Here is a 25,460-nt window from a genome sequence, read left to right as displayed (position 1 = left end):
GCTGAAATCAGATTTCAAAAATTAAAGATTGCGGATCCAATATGGCAGACGAAAATTTCAAATCTGATCCAATACGGTCAGAAAACTGTATCCAGGGGTTTTCGGAGTCGCTAACAGGATTCGCCACACTGAATTTTCAAAATCTGATTTCAGATTTTTAATCAGTGACCCCAAAAACGGAACAGAGTTTTTTCTCCCAATTCGATCGAATTTGAAATATTCATGCTCCATATTCGATCTGCTACCTTGAATTTTCAAAAGCCAATTTTAGATTCGTAATCAGCGACCTTAAAAACTCATAATTTATGTAAAACATGTATATACGTAGAGGGGTAACTTTTTCGGAAATGAATTATCCCTTCAATTTTTACGATTTTTTTTCAATTTTGTTTCTAACAATAATAATTTACATTATATTGCAATAATTACTCTTGACTATTGAAAACCTATGAGTATACTATCAGAAATTAAAAAAAACCGCAAAGAAATATGTGGAAAAGTTTTCTAAATATACAAAAAATGGATATCATATAAGTGGTAAAAATACTTAGCACTACTACTCAAAAGATTAACACGGCTATAATATGTAGTACATCGTGGAACGTGGTAGAGTTCGTAGATGCGAAAGATGACGAAAAAAATCGACTCACTCAATAAGTGGTCTTATCAGCCTCTCAATCGTTGTTAGAAACTGTTTAATCAATACCGATACGGGTATTTGACAGGCATTGTAGCTAAAGGAAGGGACTGTTACGCGCTTAACTATGTATGTCTGTTTGATGAGTTAATCTCGAAATGATGTAGTGTCCGTGGAATTTTATCACCGTAGTGGACAATCCGACAGTCCAGCTTTAAAAGACTCGGTCGGTTGTTATGCTGGGCCAAACGGTATCTGACCCTCGAGCATGGCGTGTCCTTCCAATCAGACCTGACCCGATGCGATGACGCAACTAAGTCACGCTCCATGCCGCACCCTTTTCATCGCTTCAAGCTCTGCACAAACTTGTTCGGTGTGTCATTTTCTTGATATAATTTCCTCTCAAATATTACCGGAGTTCGGGAGTAGAAAATTTCTAATGATACATAACAATGGCTAACAATGAGCGGAAAAATTCGTACCGTCGAATTTGTTAACAGAGCATGTTTATATTTTCAGAATTTAGAATTTGTAAAACGTAACGTTGGATTTGGGAATTCGATTCAACAACGTTGCATCTCAAGTCGAGATGTTTTGAGCATGGTATCACGCGACCGATAAGGAGTATTTACGAGAATCGAGATAATTTCGTCTTGAAAACTTCCGAATCGATTTGGAATTTATTGTAAAATGATTTTGCCACTGTCAGAAAGTGCACTGTAGTCAGAAAATTTCGTACAGATCTTTCATCTATTTACTACGCTGCGAGACGGTCTTTGAGGTTATATTTAGCAATGTATTCGATTTCTATTTTATATAATAATTTATCGGTCCTTGCTGATCAGAGCGCACTTTGCTAACATCAGAACGATCGGATTACAGTACAAAGAATTTTGAATGGAACCAATGTTTTACGAAAAAATTCTATGGATTCTCCTAATATATTTTCAAATCGGTCACGTGATCCCGTGCTCGAAACAGATTATCATAGAGTTTCGTTGATGATTCTCAAAAAGGTATTGTTACTGGCTGACGCATGCATGGTGTTGTTGGTGAGTGTGGAGTGGTGGGGAATGGAGAGCCTGCTCTACTTTCTCCTTCGCTGTCGCTGTTTGAGTTTGGTGGGACTATAAGATCCATCGCATTTTGGCGTCTTTATCTTACGGATGTCGTTTAAGTCACTGGAATCTGTTCCCGCCTTCGCAGATGATTGAGAGAATGCGATTGAGATTTAAAATTCATCTCCCATATCGTATATTAATGCTGGGGTATAATTAAAACAATTTCACCCGAAGCGTGTTCCATTATTTCTGTGAATTACCGAGTAGCTTTTTAATTGTTGCTGAGAGACCCAGCGAACCATCTTTTTTTTTGCAACTTTTTATTTACTAATCTACTTTTTTGGTAACAACTGCTGAGTTTTTTGGTTCGAAATCGTCCCCGAAATATTTCCGAGTCTAAAAAAAAATATAAAATTTATTTATATATTGCAACAATAGCACACGTACAGAAATTGTCAAAATTCGTAATTTTCCATGCCAAACAGCGCTTCTTGCTAATCTACCATGAAAATCCGAGTGCCAATTTCTACACAAACTTAATACACACCAACAAATTTCATAGAATTTTTTTTTTAAATCCGTCCTTTTGCTGTTTTTGTTTGTCCGCCATGTTAGTTCCGCCATTTTAAATATTTGAATTTCAAATTGACATTCATAATCAGGTACCCCAAGAGCCCATGAATGCGAAATTTCAAACGAATCGCACGTGACGAAATATGTATGCATGAAAGGGTTAATAATGATTCTTAATAAATCATCACGTTGAAATGGATGTCGCTAATATTGAAGATGGGTGTTTAATCGAATCTGCTTCAATAAAATATGTTATATTTTTTGGAACGTAACCAAATCTTAATCATATTTTGCAAATTGACCAGCACAAAGATTTTACTAAAAAGCAGATGTAGTCAGTGATGACGTAGCCTCAAAAATTTTTTCTAGTGAAAGTTTAAGTTGAGTTGATATATTGTTGAACAAAGTTCTGAGATACCACGGTTCCCAACCGAATTCCGAGATACGATATTATTTGAATGAAATCATGAAACACCATGTTGGCCCTCTCAGTTGTCAATGTATCGTTTTTCGAAGCATTTGCATACTGAAGCTGCGGCATTTCTGCATAATTGACGAGTCTCACTGTCATACTCTCACCAATTTTGATTTGATTGGATGCTTAAGGGATTACATCGGTTTTGAAGGGCAAAAAAACTCATTTTCTCTCATTTTTTTTTAAACATATAACGAAATAATTAGTTTATTCAAAACTTTAAGCACATAAAGGACGGATATTTGAACAATATTTTATAAAATTTTCGTTCAAAAATTTTGGAAATTCATCCGTTTAGAACTGGTTTTCGGAGACCCCTTAGAAAAAAGTATCCTCGCGCAGAGAAGGCCAGGATAATTCATCGTAGATTGATCTGAAATCAAAAAACCAAATTTTACCTATCAGAAGGCGAGTATAGCTCGCGATTGAACGAAGGGTTTTTTGTTCTTTGATGACAATTTATTTTACAAGTCAATACATGGTCTAGATTTTACCGAAGGTCGTACTGCTTTGCATACAACTCTATGAAAAATGTAATATTCAATTTTTTTTCAATCCTTCGTTACTTCTATGATTATTTATATTCGGGTAAGAAATTGATAGTCTATACGAGAATTTCATCACGAAAAGAGTATGAAAGTCAAGCGTTTATCGAGTTATTCTTAACTAAAACTTATATCTGTATCTGAAAATAATATGGTATTCATTTTTCTTTTCTTATATCCATTTTTCACGATCTATACATAGGTATATGAATCAGTTTAAGACTTTTACAAAACCTACTTCATATTTTCTTATTTCAATCTGCAGATTAACTATCGATATAGTGTTTGTTTTGATTATCTGTGTGAATCTTTTGTTAATTTTCTATTGATAATGCTACTGTAAGGCCTGTAACGCTTTCAAAAATTCCTCGAAAATGTAATTCAATCAATAACCTGCACTAATACCAGAAAAAATATCCCATGTTTGTTATCATGCGGTCGTTTTATCAAGAAACTTTTATCCTAGGTTTAACAATTTGAGTTTCGATACTGACACTTGGAATTTCAAGCATTAGAATTAGCTTGTGTGAAATCTGTCTCTTGAATGGTAGATATTATCACTGAATATACCAAAACTCGTTCGTGTCAATTCTGATATTTTACGATAAGCATTATACAGACCGAGTGTTGATTTTATCCTGCACAATATTGCCCAATCGGTGAGCGGCATCTACATCTGAACGTCTGATTAAGGATGTACTGGCTATACATTCTTAACCAAAAGTGAGTCACGTCGACAATATTGGATACTCTATGATAAGATAAGTATCGAAAAAAAAATTAACCACTACAAAGACGATAAGAAAATTAAATTTAAATAATAGTAATGCCCAAAAGTTATCAATAAATTGGTTAAACAAGACATTATTTAACAATTTTTTTGGGAATGTTATTTTTGTTACGTGGAATGAAGTTTTTATTTTCCAGAATACACATAAATTTTTTTTTCATATCATTATTTGGAAATTTCCGTTTTCAAAAATTAAAAATTTTTTAAAATGGAGGAAAAAGTGCATATTTTGGATCATTTTTCGTAAAAACCTTGTACATTACAATTAAAAAGTTTTCGGTCATTGAACGAAGTTTCGTAAATACAGCTTGTACAAATTTTCGAAAACGGAAATTTCAAAATAATCAGAACATTATTTAGAAATTCATGTGTATTCAGAAAAAAATTCTTTCATATGACAAAGAAAAAAAAACATTCCGTGAAAATCAATTGAAAAATATTTTGTTTAAACAATTTATGGACAACTTTTGGGGAGTATTATTATTCAAATTTAATTTTCTCATCATTTTTACTGTAGTTGTTTTTTTTCAGATACTTATCTTATAAAATATTTAATGTTTTCGACAAGACTCACTTTTGGTTGAAAATGTATAGCCAATACATCCTTAATCTTGCAGTCACGTTTTTGTTAGGTATACAAACGTACACTGCCAGCCAAAAGTTTGGGTAGACCAGTCGAAATTTTTTACCACACCAAAAGTTAGATGGCGGACTCAAAAATAAAGATAGTCAAATTTTCCAAGCGATGTTTTACGTTTTTTTTTTATAAAATTCTATACGATTTTTCGACCCCAGGACGTACTTTTGAACATGGCCGTTTTCGGTTATTTTTTAGCCACCGAAAATTAACCCCACACCTTAGGGATAATTTTTTCTCCGGTTTCTTCTATAGTAGACTTATAAAAGGATGTCGAATGCTATATTTTCGTTTTTTACAACGTTTCCTACGATTTTTTTTCGCCCCAGTGTTGCATTTTTCATTTTTAATATATTATCTTAAACCCGATAGTTCTCAAGAGACAACAACTCAATTAATGATGATTCTCCGAGTTCCAGCTAAAAAAATTGTGAGAAAAATATGTATAAAATTTTTGAAAAAAAAAAACTAGCTACTCCAGTGTGAACCTATGCAATTTTTTATCTTCCTGAAATTTCCTCTGAAACCCCATAGTTATTGGATTACGCCTCTTTTTTTAAAACATGTCTTTTTTTATCTAAAAATGTAATACCGGGATGAAAAAAATCGTACGAAATTTTGTAAAAAATTAAAATGTAGGTTTTGATATCCTTTTTAAGTTTACAATAGAAAAAACGGGGGAAAAAATTTTCCCTAAGATGTGGGGTTAATTTTTGGCAGCTAAAAAATAGCCGCAAAACGGCTATGTTCAAAAGTACATACCGGGGCTAAAAATGAAATCGTAGAGAATTTTCTAAGGAAGCAGAATGAAGGTAAATTCGTGCAGTTTAAAACGTCGTTTGGGAAATTTGATTATCTTTATTTTTGAGTCCGCTATCTAACCTCTAGTGCGGCAAGAAATTTTGACTGGTGTACCCAAACTTTTGGCCGGCAGTGTATGCAGGTATGTACAAACACAATTCAACGTCCCATATGATAATTAAAGTTATCACTAGCGTGAGGTAATTTTCTCTCTTACTCTTTGAAGTATCTTACGTGAATATGACTCAGGCGAAAACATTTCCCAGCTCAAAATTGGTCCCTGGTGGGAAAAAATATCGGTAATTTTTATAAAAATCGCTACAATTTTTTTAGGGAATTTAAAGAAACTATCGTATTTTTTTCAATAGAATTGCTCATTATGTTTTGTGGTTTTTCATAGATAATTTTACAATGGTTTGTTTTTTTTGCGATCGTTTTTCGTAAATAAATCGTTGAAATGGATATAATTTTTTGTCGAATATCATCGAATATCTGGTTTGAAAAAAAAACTAATACTTGTAAAATGAGAAGATTCTATGTATTACCCTTACATTTTTATATAATAATATGATAATTTATGATGATCAAGAGCAATGTTTGAAACTAACCGCGCGATTTACGATTGATTTTGCTAGATCATGAACATTACCGTTAATTCGTGATGGATATTTTTACGAGGTTGAAATTAGTGACGTTAGCGGAAGAACTTGTTAAAAATAAAATTCACTATTTTGCTAAATGAGAATTACCTTAGAAGAGTTGAGTGTCCAAAATATAATATTTTTCTTCTGTGTAAGAATCTCGTCAATAATAGAATTCTTTACATTCGTTAACTCAAGGTCTCAACTTAACCGCGGCTGCTTTCTGAAGGTCATTCAGTCCATTTTTACGTATATTTTTATTAATTAGCGGGACAGAATTTGAAAGTCACGCGACACATATGAGCTTATGAATTGTCGTGCTAAATAATAGTCTGACACTGAAAAAAGTATACTTATTGCTTTCATATTATACATATATATATATATTCAGAAAGCCTGCTGGCCACATTGACAATTTTCTGGTTTTATAAGTGTCATTATATTGTTTACGAAATCCACGCAGTCAATATTGAAAAAATGTAAACGGCTTGACCAACTTCGGAAAATGAAAATGCTATTTGCCTAATTTGTTTGAAATGTAACTCGAACTGAAGCTTGTTACAAAGTATACAGAGTGTATGATTACAGGTGATGCAACACTAAGGACTAAAATAATGTTACGGCGAAATTGCAATGTGCATGATTTCTGTAAACCCTCGTCGGACCTTCTGTGTGGAGTTTTTTCAACACCGGCACATCATCTAATCTAACCCTTTAATTCACACTGGGACGCCCAGCGTCCCAACTTTTTTTTTTTTTTTTTGCAGTTTTTTATTTATTAAACTACTTTTGTGGTGACACCTGCCGAGTTTTTTGGTTCCACATGGTCCCTGAAATATTTCCAAGTCTAAATAAAATTAAAATTTAAAATTTATTTACTCATTTATTGCAAAGATAGCACATGTAAACAAATGTATGAAATTCGTACTTCGCAACGAAAAAAGCATTTTCTGCTAATCTACCATGCAAATCTTAATGCCGATTTTTACACAAACTCAATACACACTATAAAAATGTGCGGATTTATTAAAAAATTTTCTAGTTGGTTTTGTTTGTCCGCCATATTGGATTCACCATTTTGAATTTTCGAATTTCGAGTTCAGATTCGTAATCAGCGACCCCGAAAGCCCATGAATGCAAAATTTCAAGTGGATCGCATTTAAGAAATAATGTGTGCATGAAAGAGTTAAAAGGTCATACACACAATCTGAATGAGACAGACATTTATAGCCATTTATTATTTTTTGTCGTATATGATGTTCAGAAAGAAAAATCAATCAAATGCAATAGGTTATATGTTTTGCACGCACATATGTATAACTTTTACTTTTGCAGCTTTCTTGGTTTCTTTTTTTATAGTAAATTTTCTAATGCCCTGAAACCGTCGTAAACCAATTTGTTCATTTCAATGTGTTCAATCGGTTTGGTTTCATTATTTTTTACAACAAGTCATACAATCAAAAAAAAAAAATCTGTCTTTGTCGTGAAAAACGTCTTGCTGGGTCTTTATATGCATTAAGGTCATGCGGTACTTCTACCTTTAACGAATGAGCTAAGGAACGCCTTTGTTTATTTGATATAGGAAGAAAAAGGGGTGAGTTTACTCGGTCGGTAAGGGTAGGAGTACTACATAACCTTAATTTCGGTTCTTCACATGAATTCTATTATAGGCATGTGATGTATTAATAAATGGATACGATTTTGTTACGTTTTTACGGATTTACGGATTATTAAAAAAAATCATTTTTTTTGTAAAAAGTTTTCAGAGGGTCCGTCGTGCCATACGTTCTCCTATTTACTTTGCGTACAAAATTTAGGTATAACAAGCAACCATGCATAAAATGTGTGACAGAAATTTTACTTGGAAAAATGAAAATAGGACACGTGAGCCGTGTAAAGAATAAAATTCAAATTTAAATTCTTAGTTTTTCGTTTCTTGACAAAGTTACTGCGACATTCGCTGATAAGGAGGTTCCTGGAAAAAAAATACTCGATACTCTTTGTTAATAGCAATACGAGATAGTCGTGCATTGCGTATTTGTGAAATTATTATATCCGGAAGCTGCTCTGTAAACCAGCTGCTTTAGGTACGGTGAGCCAGACCTCGAACTTCCTGTTTTCACACCGCAGATTCAAAGCTCATAGAAAATAAAGGCGAATATCCAATTCGATTTTCGAAGTTCATGTTCAGATTCGTGATTATAACTCAAAAGCCCACGGATGCTATATCGCATGAAAATATTAGGATTTTTTTTATTTTGTACTACAGTAATGGATCCACGATTACAAATTTTGGAATTCTGAGCCTGGATTTGTTATCGGTGACCCCAAAAATCTTCGCCTACTAATTTCCATCAAAATCCGAATATGTTTAGATTTTATTTCTATCATGTTGGATTCGCCATTTTCGAATTCGTGAATCTGACTTTAGATTCATGATCAGCGACTCCATAAACCTTACAGTACCAATTTTTATTCGAATTCATTCATCCAACCTCATGGTATCATTATTTTTTTTAAATTTTTTAGATTTTTTTTTTAATCCAAATAATTCAAAGAGGACTACCGATCAAAACCAAAACCTCATCTCTTGAATAGAGATATCGTCGGTAAAAAAAATTGATCTCACGCATTCATACATAGGTATATGTATACATACAGACGTCCATCCGAAAATGATTGGAGGTGATTCTCTAGGTCTTGAAACGTCGAGATCTAGTGAAACCCCAACTTTTCATTTTCGAAATGGTTACAATAACTTCCTTTCTTCTCTGAAAATATAGAAACAGTAAATTAATTACTAAAAGGCATCGATATTTTGACAACCAACGTCTTCATGTTTTGAGTAAATCACTCTTAGGTCTCGAATCTTTATCTCCCGACTTGTATAACATGCATCCAGAAACGTTATGGTGAAACGGACGAATAAGATGTACGTATAAAACGTACTTCAACTACGGCGGCGTTTCAGCTCGATTAAATTTGAATGATAACTAAATATAACCTTTATCATGCATCTACTGCTTATCACAGTACAAATACTGGTCTTCCATCCTTTCCAACATAGGAATGATTTTCGTCCATCGTTTAACTATTTTGTCGAACTGTACTTGTACATAAAAATTGTTTACGATCAAATGTTGACAAATTTTGCAGTAAGCGAATAGTGAAGAGAAAAATTCTTCCTTACACATATTGTATATAAATATCTAAAACGATCTTCATTTTTCGTTTATAGCGTAATAAATATTAGATTTACGAAAATTTTACAAAAGATCTTGTTCTAGAGCATTAAATTTTCCACAAAATTGCACCAGGAAATTTTTTCACTACACAAAGCTTTAAAGCAATTAACAGTTTTTTTTTTTAAAGAATTTCAAATGCTTGCATTTTTCCATATAAAAATTCGACTGTTTAGCGGGGCGTGTGAGAGTTATCGGAAAAATTTGGGGACAGCCAGATTTTTTACTATGTATGTTGACTACTTTTAGGGGGCAAGTGCGAAGAAATTTCAACATGAACAAAATGAAGACCCCCCATATATATGTTATATGTATATGGGGCATTCCATGCCAACTCACTGAGCCCGTGACTCCGACCGATTTAGATTTTCTCATTTTTGATGAAACCTTAATATGAATAAATATTAATGTTTCTTGAAGACACTTATCGCTTATTGTTATTTATCTTTTAGAAATTCTGGAAATAAGCACCGAAACAACAAAATTATAGAACTTGCATTGAAATTGTTGAAATAAAATGTTTGATTCCTTCTGGAGAAGTAGAAAAAACCGGAATCGCACTCCCGTTTTGAGCTTAAAATTATCGTTTTGCATCTCGAAATATCTATGAATTTTTTGGAACATAAAAAAAGGCGTTTTTGAGATAGCTTAAATAGCGAAAAAACGAAAATCATTTTCAAAATTTTTTCGTGGTTTTTGAAGGAAGGTCGATCATATAAAACAGAATCAGATAAAACCAAATTGGTTGGAGTCACGGGCTTGGTGTATAGGGCATTCCATGCCAACTCTCCGAGTATATATGAGGTGTTCCATGTCAACTGAGAGGACATTTTCCCTGACCCCCGCCAATTTGCTTCATTATTTTTTATATGATTCTACAACCCAAAAAAAGCACTCACCGTTTTTTTCAGATTTTTCGTCCCAACCATTCTTTTTTAAAAAATGTTACAAACATAACATATGTTTTGTATACGTACAAAAAAATTATTCCTCTAAAAAAATATTTAAAAAATACAAAAAATCAATTCTCTCCTCTGAACTATGACTCAAAATGTTTGTTTTGGGACCTGGAAATTATGTTAATTTTTGTAAAAAAATAAAAAATGGCGTTTTTATTTAGGACCATAAAAGGGTTTGTAACATTTTTTTAAAAAGAATGGTTGGAACAAAAAATCTGAAAAAATGGTGAGTGCTTTTTTTAAGTTGTAGAATCATATAAAAAATAATGAAGCAAATTGGCGGGGGTCAGGGAAAATGTCCTCTCAGTAGGCATGGAATACCTCAAATACATTATATATGAGTGTAGAGAACTATATATTAAGAGAAATCAGCAAACTAATAATTCCGATGCCACGTTTGTTACAAATCAGAAAAAAGAGAAAAATAATAAAAATTCGAATGCCACTTGTGGGTCGCATGACTGGAACCAGATAATCACTGGTAGAACAGTTTCCTCAGTTGTATGAGACTCGTCATTGGATATGTTCATCATATCAAGGCGGATCACGTGCTAGTGCTTAATTATAAGTTTAGTAAAATTAGCAGTTGTATCACAAACTGATTATAATCTATGAGAACCAATTAAGATGGAAGGAATTTTGTCTACTCCTCCCACTTCTGTCTTCAATTATCGCGATTACATGAACATAAGCTAAAGACCGCAGGCAGCTAACGAGCTGTGTGAATGCGATAATTTACGTAAAGTAAATAATTAGTAGCCAAGTGAAAAATATTTAAAGAAAAGGAAAACGTACGTCACTTTACAAATGAAGATACCGGTAACAAGTAGTTTGTATAATGTACAATGGTATTGAAATTTATATAATTTCAAACTGACTTTTTCCTTAAATTGCGAGAAAATAAAACACTAAAATCACGAACAAGAACTACGGTATCAGTTTCTCATTTAAAATCGTTTTAAAATAGTAAACAATCTGATTAATTCGTATGATTTCATTCTGTAGTAACTCATTTTATACAGAAACTTATTTTTCACAAGATCACTGAAATACTTTTTTTTATTATCATGGCATCGTCGAATATTTAATTTTATAACATTACGCCGATATTGGTTATCATCGACAAATGGGAATATTCAAATGTATGCTTAAAAAAATCTGGTTCAGAAACTATGTAGAAAATAGTCTTCTGAATAAGATGGAGCTAGCGTAAAGTGAAATCGAACAAATATGCTAGAATCTTAACCATTTCTAAGCATTTTGAAACGAAGCATCGATATCTACGCTCGTGTTTATGATTCCAGTATATTTTTTATTTATTACTCTTAACAAGATTTGCTTAAAAATTTCGAGGGTAAATTCAAATGGATGTAGCGCAATGATGCGTTGCTCACCTGGACTACAGAAAAATGTCTATCCATTGATTTGTAATTCTACTATTTTCTGAGTGGACATATTTATGAAGTTAATTGCGGAATATATTCTAAACATCAACCTATTTCATCAAATATATTCCACGTGTATAAAGTCAGTTTTATGCCAGCCTGATGTCCCAGTAGACCCTGACTAAACTTGAGACGTTCCAACTACCACAAGCAACCACCAGGCGTCATGGAAGTCCTTGTCATTCTCATGATAAAAGTATCACATAACTTGTATTAAAATGTGGCCATCTACTTGCAAATTCATACGTAGTATGATTTCATGGTCTATTTATTACATATACCACTTGTGTAGATATCTACCTACAGATTATCAGCTACTCATTTTGGTAGCCTCGGCTTCGCATCCGCACAAAACTAAATAATTCGTGACGTTATTTGAAAAATGAATAAAACTGAACAAACGCTGCAGGAGTTTGATCAGGTAGTGTCTTAAACACCTGCCCTGTTAAACACGTCATGAGGCCCTAATCCAGATCTGATGAAAGCCTGATCAGGGTCTGAATATCATACCTGAACTCAGCTTGATCAGGACAATATATCAATCTGATCAGGTGGTAAGAAAAGCCTGATCATGAGCTTATATGAGACTGGTAGGAAATTTATAATCGGGAACTTATTCATTGTGCGGAAGGGACCGAAATTGTTTAACAATAAGTAAAACTTCAGACTTATACCTATATTGGTGACAAAATTGTTTATACAAAATCGAATCGAAAAAAATAATTGTAGCGACGGTATATATAAATCCAAGTTTGACAAACCCTGATTGATCAATTGAGGGAGGGTGAACTGATTGCCAGATACATCGCACTTTGAAGTCGAAAAATAGTCCGAGGCATACGTTCATTGTTGTGCAATCGGGTCTCTCTCTACGTATAATGTCTTTAGCTTCGTGATGAATGCACACTACACAAGAGGATGTGTTTTGTCATCGATTCATTCCAAAACCGATCAGCAAGGGCTTATCGGAGTCTACTAACAATCGGTGTCGGTCTGTATGTAACATCTCCGATGAAGAAACACTCCATTCGACACACTTATAAAGACTGTCTTGTTTGTCCGCATCATAATTGGACTCATCGAGTAATAAATTAGCTGTCCATATTGACAAACATTCACGGAAATATGTTTATTTAAATATTCCTCAGTAGATGTTCAATTGATTTCAAATTCTTTTGTGATATTCGTTTCCAAATATATTCGCAAAACTGTGCTTTTCGCAAAATTCTTGCCGAATCTACGTAGAAATTTTCTGTGTTCATTATGTGCCGCCTCTAACCCGTTGAACAATGCTCAAAACAATTGGTGTGCAAAACGTAATGTATTTGCTTCAAGTATGTTCTCAAGCACTTATATACCTGGCAATGTGTTTGAAATTAATTACTGTAACCTAAAACTTTTTTTGTTTCAACTTTTTTGACCAACCGCGATAATTGAAGGTATTCACAAGTATACCTACGTATTTTTTTCTTCAATGGTCATCACTAAGTAACATCTGAAAATGAAGTCGCGTTTCTTTAGAAATTTGATAACACACCTTCCACTTAATCCAAAATCTTAACGGTTTGACAATCAAACTCGATGTGCAAAGTTTTAACAGACCAACATTGTAACTTCACTATCTCTCGTAATAACGAGAATAAGTAATAACATAAATTGGCTAATAAGATACCTTCTTGATGACGGATTACACGTTATATAGTAGTATAACGACATACTCAAGGCTGTGTGAGGTATTATTACATGTACTCTGACGGCATTTCAGTGCACCGTATAAACACGCGTACAATATAAGATAAGCGTTTTAACGAAGAACCAGTGGTAAATATGTGTACCTTACATATATTTACATACATGTATTCCCAGCAGATAATGCAGTATCTTAGCTTTTTTAAAGTTTAGCATGCGTGCGATCAATTTCATTGGAACAATGTCTGGTACGGATGTCCTTATAGGTCATCAAGATGGGTGTAACTTCAAAAATTTGACAGCGGTCCGTCATCTGAATTTATGAATGTTGGTCATCCTGACAAAACTACGGCTCTTGCTCCCGAATTTTAGTGCATGCGTATTAAACCATTCAGTCATTAGCAATTCACTCTGTGTGTTCAGGCTGTGGAATTCAGAATAATTATATTTTCTACACAAACAATTCTTCATACTCAAGTGTGTAAGTATGCAGCAAAGACTTATATAAAAATAGAATGTCGTCAATGATTCTATTCGAATCTACAACGAAGAAATTGTATATTGTGTTACTAGTGTGGAAAAGACGCGATTTCTGGCCAGTGTGAAATTCGCAGCGTGAGCCGTATGGCGAGTGCTGCAATAGCAGAGTTCTAGTGTGATGAATTGATTATGAGAAATTCGAAAGTGCGCATGCGCCAACGAAAGCTCTAGTGTGTAAAACCAGGTATTTCAGTTATGCGCATGCGCACTGCTGATTGATTTCGTTTTTGATCCAAAGAGTAAAGGGAAAGGGAAATGCCTTCAATTTTTCTTGAGACTTGGACGATTTGCAATGCATTTTTAATTTCGGAAAACTTCGCTATAACTCTATTTCGACCCCCCCGCCCCTCTCCTTTCATAGGCCTACCGCGGATATTACCATGGAAGAGTACGTTTAAAAAAAATGTTATGCAATAAAAGATTGATAAACAAGTAGTTTTTGTTTTTTTGTAAAATTTTACCGTTCCAGGACATTTGAAGGGTCAAATGACGGAACTAGCTTATACGTATGGAAATCATTGTCAAGAGGAAAAAATTGTTCTGCGTTTGTTCGTGATAATCAAGCTGAATTTCAAGTATAGGTAGCTGTTACGAAGGTACATAATTGACACCCATGAGTCCAAAAGACATAATGTTGCACGCGGAAAAATTAATTAGAATGCATCAATTTTAAAACTACGTATCGCAGGCCATCACCCAATGTGACCTGGTCGTTCATCAAACCCCCCTCAAAATAGCTCCTAACAGATATGATCAGAAGAATCCTCAAAGCAATACAGAGATTAGGATTTAGATCTTCCGTATTTGATTTTTCAACGAAGTTGAGAACGGTCATAAGACTGTTGAACTATCGAAGTTTTTGACACAACTGGTTGCTTATTATTTCGTTACAAAGTTAACATTTGCCCACGTCCTGATATGTACCAACAGTCGAAGCTACTTGTAGATTGCAACACTGTTTTACCAGTGTCTTTCGCGAAGTCCAACTTCTATTTATTGCACGGAAATCCCCAAGTTTCAGCGTATGATTATAATTGTTCAAAAGAAGTGTAAGATTTACAAATTTTTTCAGTACGGATACTTTATAAAATTGACCGATGTTCGTTGAAAGTAATCACAAAAATGAAGAAATTGAAGAAATCCGAAAAAAATTGCGGTCCTCTTGACGCCTTTCGACGGTAATTGGCGCTGGGACTGTCCGTTAAGGGAACCCGCAAGTGAAATTTGAGTCCTACAATAAATATGTGCTACACAGCCGCTAATTTTTTTGAACGTGGTTTTGGTTAAGAAACGATGTCCCACGTCGAAAAATATTTCCAGTAAAATTTTTGCCATTTTCGACATCGATATTTTTAAACGATAATGAATTTCGCAAAATCTATGCATAAAGTTGTTCGAAATAGTGAACAGGTCATGTTAAAAAATTGGCGAATCTTAATATCAAGTATTAAAGGAGGAGATACGTTTTTAAGTAAATAAAAACCACTACAAGGCCGTTTTTCGTACTAACGAGCTCCTCAATTTCATGTTTTATGACTTTTACTGTTATGACATATTTGTAGATCTAGAAGTGGCAGAAGCAGCAGGGATCAGGGGGGAAAGTCAAAAAAACATGTATAGCGGTGGAGTTTGTATATTCATATAAATTTCATTTTTTTTCCTTCGAACACATAAATTTCGAAAGAAGCGAAGATTATGACGGAATTCTTTTTAGACGTGGGACACCACTTCTTATCAACGGCTTTGTAGGATATGTGTATCGTAGAGCTAGAATTTTACTTGCAGGTCCCCTTAATTCACTAACGAGATATCGCTAGAAATGTTGAAAATGGTCGAACATGATTCTACATGGAGTTCGGTACATTGAGATTCAATGAAAACTAAAACTCTTATTTTTGGGATTATAATAAAAAATTCTATTCTTATCGGAACACAGATAAGTGAGAAGTTGAAAATGCACGTAAAATTGAAATACATATAACGACGCGGGGTGTGGTGCTCATTGCGATGTGTAAAGAATTGCCGTGGAACAAACATCGGTTTGCCTTCGCGGCTTGCGCTACAATCGTCTTAGCTTTAATTGCTCCGAGATATGCCCCTCCACCGGTCTATTTGCAGATCGCACGAAAGCCACGGTAGCCAATAATTTTTCTAGAGGTACGGGAATCAGGACGGTATCATTGGCTCCGCCACCTCGCGTCAAGTTATTACCTTATACCACTGGAAATGTGAACCAATCCTTTTTTCGTAATAACTCTGCATCATCGAACCAGAAAGAGAGAGAGAGAGAGAGTGAGAGAGAGAGAGAGAAAGGGAGGGAAATAGACAGAGCAGGCAAGCCGCAGGGACGCGCGCGGAATTCGTTGAAGGCTCACACGCGGCATCACTCGCCGCTAATATTTCCCCAAGAGCTTCTCTGCCTCCGCACGTCGCACGTATCACCAAACGAATCCTAGGATCAGTCCTAGTCCCAGCCCCGGGCTGAACGCGACACAACAATAACCAACGCTATCCGTGCATCCCAAACCCCGGAAAACGTTGCTTCGACACGTAATCGCCGATCGTAAGTCGCCCCATCTTGACTACACGCTAGTTACTTACTAGTCACACTGCGCACACACACACGCACACTATCTCTCTCTTTCTCTGAAATAGACTTGCCGCAAATATTTGGACTCGCCATGAGGCATCGAAATCTACTTCCTGCACTTTCCCGTTTATCGATATCCTCGTCACATATACTATCGTTACAACGTATTTCGAATATGTATATTGCGTAACAAGGTCTTTTCGGGCCGAGTGTAAGTTTGCAATATGAGTCGTAGGTGAAGTCGAATACGAATATTGCGAATACTCGAGGCGAAAAGACCGTTGGATTCTTCTCGCACACGATTCTTTATATAACGAGAGTATGTTACGCGTCTTTTCACGAAATTGAGGTTAGGGTCGCGTAATGTCAGGTTTGTTTGCGACAGCGCATGCGCGGAGTACAGAAAACACCAATTTTAACTCCTAGGACTTAACATTGGTCTTTTCAGTACTTCGCGCATGCGCATTCGTAGACTCACTCTACCGTCATAGAAACGGGTATTTTGTGTACCAAAAAGAACGCATGAAAAAACATGCTCGAGTTGTATAAAAATACTTATATCATTAACGCGTCGTTGAATAGATAGAGTATCGAAACATGAGCATATTCAAACATACCGGGATTAGTTTTCTGTGAAACTCACCGCTCAACGCCAGCAGGTAGCCAATGAAAGCTACATTTCGTATTGTTGCAGCATATTCGAAATGTAATTTCGGTTATCTATCTGCTCTCCTTCGGCGGTGAGTTTCATGGAAAATTTTCCGATAAATTACAACACCTTTATCATATGCGAGATAACTATGAACGCGAATAACTTTGAGTCGAATCTTCACCCGAAGGAATGTTGTACGTATTACGTTGCAGGTGGGTGTGATTACGCCCGTTACACGTTATATAGCATCCGACTCGGCATCTGTTCTTGCGCGTTGCTTAAGTAGTCCGCACGCAGTATATCTCTACGTGTACATGTATACTCTGAGACACGAATCCGAGTGTTTTCCGAAGACTGTTCTGCTTGCTTGTGCGACTATCTCCAGACTGATTCAACAAGCCTTGAATCACAAATTAGGCTACTTAAACAACACAGAAATGGTGATATGACAATCCCATTGATGCAATTGTTATATTATCTCACAATCGTGGTATATTTTGCCGCTTGTTGTTGCATTCCGAGCGATGTCCAATAACTATGCTCACCTTAATATTAAAAATTCCTCAGTCGAAAAATATCATTTAATTTCATCGTGTCGCATTCACAGGCAGTTCTTTTTTCCACTTCCAATACTGGTATAGTCCAGTATTTCAGATCTGTTTGAATGAGAAAGTATTCGGGTTGATAAGATTTTTCTGTCATGAATTCGAAGAAAATTTAATAAGTAATTGAAAACTTATGCAGTAGCGCGAATAGCCGAAGTTATAACGAGGTTCAAGTTAGTAACGCTATTGTAACACGACACTGGGAAAAACCATTAGCTTGCAATTAAGAAATGACTAAATATGAGCATACTTGGTATGTTTTAATTTGTTTATGCAGTCTACTATCCTTCAACATATATCCTAATATATATATTAGGGTGGGCCAAAGAAATCGACTATTTTTTTTTTCACTTTGTACTCCGAAAACTTGGTTGGTAGAGACCTCAAAAACATTTTCACCAAGTATGAGCTCCTAATTTTAATAGGAAGGTCCTCCGCCTCGCAGTTTTCTATTTTTTTCTTATGGTGAGGAAGAAAAATACATATCTCGGTATCTACTATTTATAAAAAAAAATGTGTATCATATTTTCGTAGGAAATTGAATTCTCTACAAAAAAGGTCTCTTACAATTTTTTTGTACACCTCACTGTTCATACTACTATATTTCAAACGCTTCTAAATTTGCGATACAACAATTACTCTTGAAAATGTATCGTTACGTTAATGTTACGACTCTCGACAGCACGAGCCGAACAGGTCATGTGAGAACTAGGAATGGAGAGCTTAAAGAAAAATCAGTGCAAGGTAATTGTCAGATTGTACATTTGATTTTGCGTCGTGAAAATGCAGTGCTCTTTATGCATATATGTATAATGTATCCTGAGGCGCTCTGGGTGTGTAACACAAATAAGAAAGAAGTTAGAAGCATGATAAAGACCTTATCATGCCAAAATACGACAGTGAAGTGTAACTATGCATTTGCTGATATGGATTATAAATTTTTGATTCGACTCGATTTTTATTAGTATTACACTGGCTTGAGTATATTAGGTATAATAATGTGACATATATCTATGGAGGATGTACGTGACGCGTGTTATAACTCACCGGGTACGTTTAATTTACAAAACCCAATGAATAGAACATAAATTTCAGGACACGAATTGTCAAAGTTTATAGGAAAATACGTGACTCCTAAACACCTCAAATTAGAAACCTTTATAAAAAAAATTAACGACAGCAAAATGATTAGGATTTTTCAGATCATATGAAAGAATTATATTTAATCGGGTCCAGGCCCAATAAGGCATCGATATTTTTTAATTAGAAACTCTCTTTTTGGGAATACCATCCATTCATACACTCCTGTATACAGTTATATCTAAAGATAATCGAGTTATCAATTGTAAAATCTTCGCGCATACGTGCCGTGTATAATAAACATGAGTTTAGATCGGTATCTGAACGCGATAATAAACAGACATCGAGTATGGGATAAACAGCATATTTGCTTTTTCTCCGCAGAATCTCTGTTTATTATTTGGTCCGCCGAAAGCTCTAATTCATTCAATTACCAACATGAAAATATTGTAAGTCTTCGTATTTCATTCTATACTGAACGTTATACAAAGTGGTCAATTAATTTCTCAGTATTGAAATTTCATTACCTTTTACATACATAAACAGTCGAAGTGAAAAATACACGAAAAAAATATTATTTTACATTGAATTGCAAACTTTCCGGAACAGCTGTACAAGGTGTAATTTTTTTATTATTCTCGGCAAATTTTTCTTTCAAACTAACGTCTAATTCATACATTCGAAGCTTGTAACCACTTGTTTATACGCATAATAGTTATGTCGATCAAAAAGTTCAAATCGAAACATCTCAGATATCAAAAGTAACCCTTATAAATTTACTGGAAAGTACAATTTACCATCTTGATGAATTCAAAAATCATCGTATTGTGATACCATAATTGCTGAAATGATCGTCGAGGGTACGAATCGAAGTATTTCGTAGTCGGAAAAAAACTTGTATATAATTCGGAATTCAGCAGACAACTAGATCGGCGATTCAAGTATGAATGATAAATTTTCGGGAATTTATAGTGATCGGTAGCATTTCAATAGTTGGTCGATTTTCATATAATGAAAATAGCACGCGTCGTACCGAGTAAGCCTAAATTTGTTTGTTGTGTTTTTCTCGGAAACAAGGCAGAAAACGATCGTTAAATTGCCTCGTAAGCTACAGTACAATATAGAATATGGTCACACTTTCTCTTATTATTTTTGAGCGATTAGACGGGTTTGATTTCAAAAATCTACATGGAAACTATTTTCACCTAAACAATTCAAACGAACGCTTTTCGATTCAAGTACTGTTTTAAAATCAATTTTCTGCACTTGCTGCGTCTGTCACACAAAATAAATATTTTCTTTACAGCCAAAACCTGGCTCGATGTCCATTCGCAACGAGTGTGTTTCACGACTGATGTATCACGTGACACGCGTGCGCGGCAGTCGTCAATTTTGATAGGTTAGCTATCTGTTTTACAGAAGGCAGCTGTATATGACTGGGTGTGTCCATGCCACGTGATCCGCAAATTAGCTTATCCCTTTCATGCATACATTTTTCCTAACATGCGATTCACTTGAAATTTTGCATTTATGGGCTTCTGGGGTCGCTGATTACGAATATGAACTCGAAATTCGAAAATTCAAAATGGCGGATCCAATATCGCGGACAAACAAAAACAACACGAAGAAAAATTTTGAAAAAATGTAAAATTTTTTGATGTGTATCGAGTTTGTGTCAAATTTCACATTCAGCTTTTCATGGTAGATTAGCAGAAAGTACTTTTTTTCGTGGAGAAGAACGAATTTCAACCATTCGTTTACATGTGCTATTTCATATAGAACCGAAAAACTCTGCAGTTGTTAACAAAACGGTAGTTCAATAAATAAAGGGATACAAAAAAAAAACGTGAATTAAAGGATCAAAATATCGGGTATCTATTCATGTATAAAGCTGGATGAACTTGGCGCAGAACTCTGCCGAGCCTTTTGGAAATTACACACTATATATCGGCAGTAAAGAGTAATAAAACACTCTTGTTCTAATGAAACAAAAGCAGATAATAGAATGCTGTGATGCGAAAATGATTCCACACGATTTTTTACTCCCGATTTATAAATGAGCTATTTCTAGATTCGCGATACGAGAAAATGATCCCTAAAGACTTTATCTTTTGGTTGTTGTGTGTTAAATATCTACCTACATAAATTTTACTATCAGATCAGTACTCAACATCTACTAATTTCATAAAATCTGAGCGACGTTTGCGAGTTGCGGAAAGAAGGTAAGCTGCTCCGGTTGAGATGGAAAGTCTGACATTGTACGGCGGCGTATCAAATTACACACGTGAATATATTCATCAGGTTACACCTATAACAGTAACTGGTAATTTCGCTATCTGTTTTTATGTGTTAAGTTTCGTTATCTTTTCTTATTGTCACAAGACTCGAGTGTTTTGTTGAACTCGTCACAGGCTTCTTGCGTAAGTACATCTACGTATGTATGAACTATACGTACGTGTAGTATACCTATACACACATGTTATACATACTTGCGTTTCCTTCATCTTTTATATCGTCAACATATATCATACATACCTGTATCTATCCCTGCGGAGACGCCGTTGAACCACTGAAACAATTCGCGATAAATCTCGGTGCATAGGTATGTGGTATAGTTTAAGAGGTTACCCGTCCAGCCCAAAAAAAGTCCCACAGGAGTTCATATTATAACGAATAATGTTTATTAACGAATGGTGGGCTTTTGCATTTCTTTACATTGAGCGTCTCATTACGAACTTGCGCCAGTGGATTCGGCCATGGAAGGTTTGTTATTTAGAGAGGACGTTTCATACACATTCGTGTCTAACTTGTCCGTCAGACCTTAGCCTAACTATTTCGCATTCAGGTTAAAACAGGCATGCGATGCACGCGATATGGATCAATTGTGTTCTTTATTGCATAATACAAAGTAATTCCCGTAACTAGTTGCAAAATATAATATACCCACCGTATCTCAAACCTTGGAGAACTGGCGGTTTCGTGAACAGATAAGTCGGGAAATACGTGATGTAATAGACTCTGCCTTTTTTTTATACTCTGTAAAAAAAATATTATAAGAAAATAGTATAAGGAAAAATATACGCAAACTCCAAAGATAACTTCAGGAGTCTAGCGGTCGTATAAATAATGGTATTGCTATTGAAAATTTCCCTCTTCTTACCATTACGATATATTTGAATATTGTAACTTGAATCTATGCGAGCACACTGTCTTTGATATTTGTAACAATTACGGTGATCACCGTGTATCTATATTTAGAGTGGAGCATGTATTTGGCTGAATAGTTTATACGAAGAATGATTTTGGAAGGTCTAGACCTAGACATATATTTCTATAAGATGCTGAAAAATTTCTAAGAGTAGCTAGTAACTGTGAACCGTAAACAATAGAACAGGAGGTGGTGGAATTAGTTAGAGTAAGGCAAATACGCATTGCGTTGTTTCTGTGCAACGTCGAAACGAATGACTGATTAATTAATGCGAGTGACGAACGCATGGTAAGTTAAACGTACTCTTGAGGCTTACGATACCTTGAAATGTGTCGCCTAAGAAGCCTGTAGCGAGGAAAAAATTTACAACTTAATGTGCCGCGGTTTGACTTATCGCAAATAAATACGGCTCTTTAAGATTAGACGCTCTTAGTGCTTATACCTATGTTGTATATCAGACTCGGTAGCGACTCGTGTTCTTTCAATACATTTTTAACATGGATCTCGAATATTTTCGGTAGTTCACTTTATGCCCTTTCTTGTCACAACGCAGTTCACCTCATTCCCTTATTCTAGGTGGCAAACACCTGTAGCCCAATTCTCGAGAAAAGTAAATAACCGAGAATGGCGTAATAGAGTGGCTGTAGTTAGGGAACACTTTCTATGAGATTATAAAAAATATTAGACTTTTCATAGGAGTTCGGAGCAAGATTTCGTTTTCTTTTTTCTATTTTTTTTTTTTTTCTTGTTTACAATTCCAATTCAAATTTTGTTACGTTGTTTTTCTTTTACTCCTATTATTCTGTGGCCACTTTTGCACAGAAAAATAATTAATCTATATATTGTTGGCATTAAACTTCTTAAAATACTTGTTTGCTTTTAAAATTATCGTACTACTGCATTTTCGTGTTTAGATTTTAGTACAACGTTTCGAAATAAAATTTCGAAGAAACGGAAATTGTTTGCGTGTGCATGGTCGATGACCTTGAATGCATTGTAGACGTCAAACTATAAAGCGAAGGACGCTGCAACGATAGTCATTATACTAGGATACCACTATTTCGATTACCGTTATGTTACCCTGATCACCTAGCCGTATATGCATCACTGTACTAATTATCGTAGCTCCGTTTTACAATGTCCTGCCGCTCCTTTCTTTCTTTACTATGTACTTCAATGAATTCAATCAGAAGTCTCGGTCCCACCCAGCATGATGCCGTATAAAAGGACAGCGGTTTCCGGAAAAGGATAAACATCAAATAACCCGAATTAATTGGAGAATTCCAAACGACTGTGACATTCTGTTCAGATTTATTTGAACCCGCGTTTGTTACGAATCAAAGAATATTTTCTTATCGCGTGATATATTTTGTCTGTTTCTTCTGTAGACGCATTTATGATACTCTATCGATCATTTTGACCCTGCTCAAAGTGATCAATAACAATAAGTGTCACGATACGTGGATAGTATTGGATAACTATCTCTTGACAGCAGATAAGATCAATGTCTATCGTAAGTCGGTGAAACGAGTCGGTGTGTGTAATCTATAATGCGCAGATGCGCCAATTCGGCCCGAACAAGGAGATCTCGTATTAAAAGATACTGATTTACCGAATTGGAGCATTTGTAAAACACGGTCCACAAATTCCGGACTGCGGGCAATTCGTAATTATGATAGAGAGAGAAATCGTACACACTAGAATTACGGAATTACAATAGTCGATGGATGGTTTCGCCATTTACCAAATTTTGCAAGTTAATTGATTTCGAAAGTTTCACCAACAGTTTATCTTTACTATACGGGACATGATATTTTGAACAATTTTTCAGACTTTCTCTGTCTCTGTACTTCGATGTGTCAACCAAGTCATGCTTCCAAGTGGTTAAATCACTCTTGAGATCTTTCAGAAGTTGAGGTGTTGGAGGGATTGAATAATTACGATTTCAGTAGTCCCAACTAGATACTTTTAAGAATATCTTATACGGAGATAATACGGTCGATTGAATTTTCGTTCATCAAATTCGTAATAAAATACGTCAGTATTTTTTTGCAACTACTTTAAAAGTTTTTAGCTGCAAAATAAAATTGAAATAACAAAGCCAATCTTCATTTTCAAAGAAAAGCTGCAACGCTAGATTGGTCACGGATACTCTGGAGGTTAATTGTTATTCCTAAAAATTATAAAAGTCGTTAAATTATTAATCGTAAGAGATCCTTTCCCAAATGAAGCACTTTTGCAAGAGATAAACTATGAATCAAATTACGCACAAATAATAGAAATTGAGAAAACTAAATTTATGTAATCCCTCCTCCCCCACACAAACACAGACAATAGATTAACTTATTATACGACAGATTGTAAGAACTTCTCACATAGCTTTATCTCTCCACCGATGCAAATGTCAGCTATTCGGTATACATGTTTCCCTACGTGTTCACCATATACATACCTACTTGCAGACTAACCGGCGAGGTCAGGTCTTCGCTTCCTGCGCGGTTCTTCAAATTGCTTCAATATACCTAATTGAATAATATATCTAGAACAGCATGCACGTGCTTATCTGGTATGCTTCGTCGCGGTGTCACGTGGTTGTTACAAATATTCCTTAACCTTCTGGCAAACGAACAATCACTGTAATTTCACTCCAATTTCACATCCCTTCAGCTTTCAAATCACTCTGTAAGATCTCTTGTCTTAGGGTTTAACCTAATCTAGAGTACCTCAACTTCCTGCAATTATACTTTCTTAAATCGATCAGGGAGAAGCCTAGTTTTTCGGCCGAGTCTATTACGTTTGTAAAGCAGATTCAGCTTGCGGTGCCACTGTCAGATTGTCGCTATGGGCGGAATCTGCGTTACCAACGTAATCGACCCGGCCAAAAAACTAGCCGTCTCTGAATTAATGTCCACATGTGTACCTCCTGTGTAAGAAATGTGCGAAGTTAACTCTTCGCACATTTATAAAGTATGTTTAACTACATACTTTAACCCTTTGCGGCAGAGCGTCTCATATACGAGACACCTTTTTAGAATTTAATATTCATCATTTATATTCAATTTTTGAGATATCGCTGTAATTTTTTTATTTTTGTTTTGCCTGATTGGACTACTTAGATTTCAATGTTGATGGTTCGAAAGGGATCTTGATTATTTCGCGAATATATTGGGCGCTATAAATAAACAAAGTGTTGAAAATGGCTCTTTTTACAGAATAAATGTAATTGTGGGAAGGTTATGGGGACTAGAAAAGTAGAATTCGGTAATCCTGGGTTTTTGGAGTCACTGCAA

The 25,460-nt window shown here is 35.1% G+C and overlaps 1 protein-coding gene across 6 annotated transcripts in view; it reads left to right on the top strand.

The window, feature by feature from the left end:
• LOC107222619 (V-type proton ATPase 116 kDa subunit a1) overlaps window positions 1-25,460 on the top strand; it is a 75,488-nt gene that overhangs the window by 24,845 nt on the left and 25,183 nt on the right. Inside the window, exon 1 of one of the 6 annotated variants that reach the window (XM_015662049.2) lies at window positions 16,405-16,598. The exons of the other annotated variants lie outside the window; for them this stretch is intronic. The gene's annotated coding sequence lies outside the window, so the exon portion shown is untranslated. Of the gene's footprint in view, window positions 1-16,404; window positions 16,599-25,460 lie in introns of those variants that run through there. 6 annotated transcript variants of the gene reach the window in all.

This window comes from Neodiprion lecontei, chromosome 2 (assembly GCF_021901455.1).
Source record: "Neodiprion lecontei isolate iyNeoLeco1 chromosome 2, iyNeoLeco1.1, whole genome shotgun sequence".
Classification (NCBI taxonomy): domain Eukaryota; kingdom Metazoa; phylum Arthropoda; class Insecta; order Hymenoptera; family Diprionidae; genus Neodiprion; species Neodiprion lecontei.
This window is presented reverse-complemented; position numbering and strand designations above follow the sequence as displayed.